At 39.7% G+C, this 4343-nt stretch overlaps 1 pseudogene; it reads left to right on the forward strand.

Annotated features, from left to right (window-relative positions):
- On the forward strand, nucleotides 586-2244 carry LOC110257962 (annotated as a pseudogene).

Here is a 4343-nt window from a genome sequence, read left to right on the forward strand (position 1 = left end):
ACCCATATCACGGCAGAGATCAGAACACTTTTGTAACAAGCTAGCCACCAGAGAACACTGGCTATGCTTTTTCTGAATATAAATACTGCACAGATTCTAGTTATACACTCTCAAGAGCTACATAAGTTTTGTTTCACTTTGCCATTTTTTTTTCTTCCATTTACAAGGCCTTACATAACAGGCACAAGTGCATATGTGCACAAGAGAGAACTTGCGTTTACTTCAGGGATGAAATGGATTTATTTATTTATTTATGTGATTTTTTTTTATTAAAAAGATTCCATTGGAGTGGGGTCTCATTTGCTGATCTCATTTTTTTTTTCTCTCTCTTTGGGTTACTGTTTAAGTACAGAGCTCGTATTTTATGTTAACTGGGCTAATTTCATAGAGAAGTAAATCCTGACTGAAGGTGATGCTCAGATTGCTAGGAGACTTGTGTCTTGTGATGTCACAGCTACTCAGGCTGGCAACCATTGTGATGGATTGGATAGCTTATCTGTGTAGGATTACCAAAGCAACATTTAAAACTGCAGAGTTCAAAAACCATGCAGGTGAGAAAAGTAGCTGAACAGAAACTAATCTGAGATGGCACATGCTCCTTCAGAAATTCAACCTGTGTCTCCTAAAGATGCACCAACTGGTTCAGAATCCTCCATTACATCTCCATGGTGTGATAACTCAATCACTGGGGACTTGGACTTGAGGTCTCAGAGTGAAGAAAAAGCTTTCCAGGCTTTGTCTGAGGGCTCCCTGATGAAAGAGCCATGCCACACATTGAGTGCCTCTGAACCAGATGAAGATAATGATTTTCCTCCTCTGCCCTTTCCCAGAAAACTTTGGGAAATTGTTGAAAGTGATCGATTTAAGTCCATTTGGTGGGATGAAAATGGAACCTCGATCATGATTAATGAAGAACGCTTCAAGAAAGAAGTTCTGGAGAGAAAGGCTCCTTTCAGAATATTTGAAACTGAGAGTATGAAAAGCTTAGTTCGACAGCTTAACCTTTATGGACTTACTAAATTGCAAAGGAATTTTCAAAGACCTGCCTCACTAGCCAACATTCTGGCAGAAGATAATGAAGTCTCTGCTTGGAACAAGGTATTATGAAATGTCCAGTTACTATTTACAGAGGGACATCTGCAAATATGTTCATACATATAGGGTCATAGTAGACCTTGAAAGTGGGATGAACTACTGCTACACTTTTAAATTGAAGACCACTTGGTCATAAAATATTTGGGGTGATAGAGAAATTTCCTAGCCACCTGGAGCCTTCTCGATGAACCTCACCCAATACAAGCCACTGAACCTCATACTGTTACTGTAAATGCACCAGGCATTTTTATTTAAGGACCATAATTGCCTGTTCCCACTACATAAATTTTTGAAAATGTTAGTAATAGATGAGTATTATTTCCTGACATTAACTCTGTGTGATGAAACAAGTCAGATTTTTATGGATTCTTTGTCCTCGTATCTTTGTTTAAAAGGCCACTAAATACCTTTCTCTTTTGGTTTTAGCTGCAGTTCTACCATAATCCAAATTTTAACCGAGGCTGTCCCCATCTGTTGGTGAGGATGAAAAGAAGAGTCAGGATGAAAAATGCTTCTCCAGTATAGGCTTCTCTACTTCAAGGCTGCAACAAGAAGCGCTCTAGAACAGGGGGTAATGTGGATAACCATAATTCTGATGTGGTTGCAGAAACTCATGGAGAAGATGCATTTTCAACCTCTACAAATCTAAATGTGCCTTTAATAAGATGGCCTTCTATGAGCCACAGAATTTCTAATACAAATACCCCAACTAGAAGTGGTCTTTCTTCTCCATCATCACCATCATTCAGGCCACCAGGACAAATTGTCATGGCTCAACATGCTATTTTTAGTCAGTTGACCACGTTTCACATGCACTCACAAAGCAGCTACTCTCCAGCAAGTGGCCACATCGTGAATTTCATTACAACTACCACTTCCATTTCTCAGTACCACCGCATTTCTAACTTCCCACGTGGTTATTTTGGACTGAGGGTGGAGCCTTCTCCTTTGCCAACCAGATACCAGAATATATCACCAACTGAGGGCCCTGTGTCTAACCCGCAACCAGCAGCCCATCCATGGTTCCCAATGCCAATGGCCACTGACACATCTGCTGCCTCGCTTTCAAGGCCAAATCCTCAGTCCTCTTCCGTATCTGAACTATCAAAGGACTATAGGTTATGCAGGAGAGTGAAGATGAAAATTTAGCTGGCAAATGTCACCAAATTCCTGCAATTCTGTTATGTCAGCAATAAACTTGTATGTTCATCTTCATAGCTTCCATTTCTTTACTTTTGACACAGTTAAGAGTAAAAGGATGCTGCATTTCTTTTTCTAAAATGATTTTTCCATCATAGCTGGTTTACTGTGTTCTATCACTTTCATACTGTGCCGCAAAGTGGCCCAGTCACACACCCACCCACCCAAGACCCACACCCACACACATACATATCCTTTGTTTCACATTATGCTGCATCAAAAGTGACTAGAGATAGTTCCCATTGCTATACAGCATGACCTCATTGCATACCCACTCCACATGCAATAGTTTGCATTTTCAACCCCCAAATCCCAGTCCATCACCTTCCTGCACACTCCCCCTTGGCAACCAAAACCCTGTTGTCCAAATCCATGGGTTTCTTTCCTGTGGAAAGTTTCAGTTGTGCCATATATCACATTCCACACATAAGTGATGTCATATTGTGCTTGCCTTCCTCCTTCTGGCTTACTTCACTTAGTAGGAGAGTCTCCAGTTCCAGCCGTGTTGCTGCAAATGGCATTATTCTGTTCTTTTCTTATGGCTGAGTAGTGTTTCATTGTGTATATATACAACATCCCTTAATCCATTCTTTCCAACGGTCATTTAGGTTATTTCCATGTCTTGGCTCTTGTGAATACGGCTGCAATGGACATACATGTGCATGTAACTTTTTCATGGAAAGTTTTTTTTTTCCCCAGGTGTATCCCCAAGAGTGGGATTGCTGGGTCATATGCTAGTTCTATATTTAGTTTTCTGAAGTGTTTCCATAGTGGTTTCCATATTGGTTGTAACAATTTACATTCCTCCCACAGTGTAAGAGAGTTTTCTTTTCTCCATACCCTCTCTAGCCTTTTCTCATGTGTGGACTTGTTAATGATGGCCATTCTGTCCGGTGTGAAGTGATACCTCATAGTAGTGTAGATTTGCATTTCTCTAATAAACTGTGATGTTGAGAATTTCTTTATGTGCTTGTTGGCCATCTGTATATTCTCTTTGGAGAAATGTCTATGCAGGTCTCTTTCCCATGTTGCCACTGGGTTATTAGCTGTTTTGTTGTTAAGGTGTATAAGTTGTTTGCAGATTTTAGAGATTGAGCCCTTATTAGTTGCATCATCAGAAATAATTTTCTGCCATTGCAGGTTATCCTTTTGTCATTTTAATTGTTTTCAATGGCAGATTATTTTACCGTTTTTTAATATTTGAAATGTTTGATAATTTGAGAGGAGCATTTGACATGTCCCCTAGCTGTAACTGTTTCAAAAAGGAAAATGGAACTAAGGAAATAGAGAATAGCTGTCAAGAGATTTCTGAAATAGTCCAAGTTGTATTGAATGGGGGTCTCAATCATGATGGTGTGGAAAAAGGGGCAAATAAAAGTCAATTTGGAAAGGGAAAATACATAGTATTTACGTAGTGTTTTCTCAGCTGCATTATAGTCTATCTGTTACTTCAAATGGAACTTGGATATTAGTTGACAAGATTGTCTTCATTGCAAAGAAAAAATAAATCAATAAATTCCATTGAGTTCCCATGATGGCAAAGAGGTTAACACACCTAACTAGTGTCCATGAGGAAGCAGTTTCACCCCCTGCCCTCGCTCTGTGGTTTAAAGCCCCAGAGTTTCCATGAGCTGTGGTGTGAGTTAAAGATGTGGCTCAGTCCCAGCTTTGCTATGGTGGATGTAAGGCAGCAGACAGAGCTCTGCTTTGACCCTGACTGGGATTGCCCATATGTCACAGATGTGGCCCTCAAAAGACAAAAAAAAAAAAGATAAACAATTACTTAAAAAGTACATTTCACATTCCAAACGATAGCATATTTTAGCTTATCCAGGAACAATGACCATAATTTACACCATAAGTGCAACAACAATATCCACATGACATCATCACAGATTGCATCACTGTCACCACAGGGTGGTAGTTTATCAGTGAACCATTTACAGAAAAAGAAAAGAAGAAGAAAATGGAGGTGTCATTTTCTCTCTAAAATCCTAGGTTATTTTTGCCTTTATCTCCACCCCTTTATATGTCCCGATTCACACTTA

This window comes from Sus scrofa, chromosome Y, assembly GCF_000003025.6.
Source record: "Sus scrofa isolate TJ Tabasco breed Duroc chromosome Y, Sscrofa11.1, whole genome shotgun sequence".
Classification (NCBI taxonomy): domain Eukaryota; kingdom Metazoa; phylum Chordata; class Mammalia; order Artiodactyla; family Suidae; genus Sus; species Sus scrofa.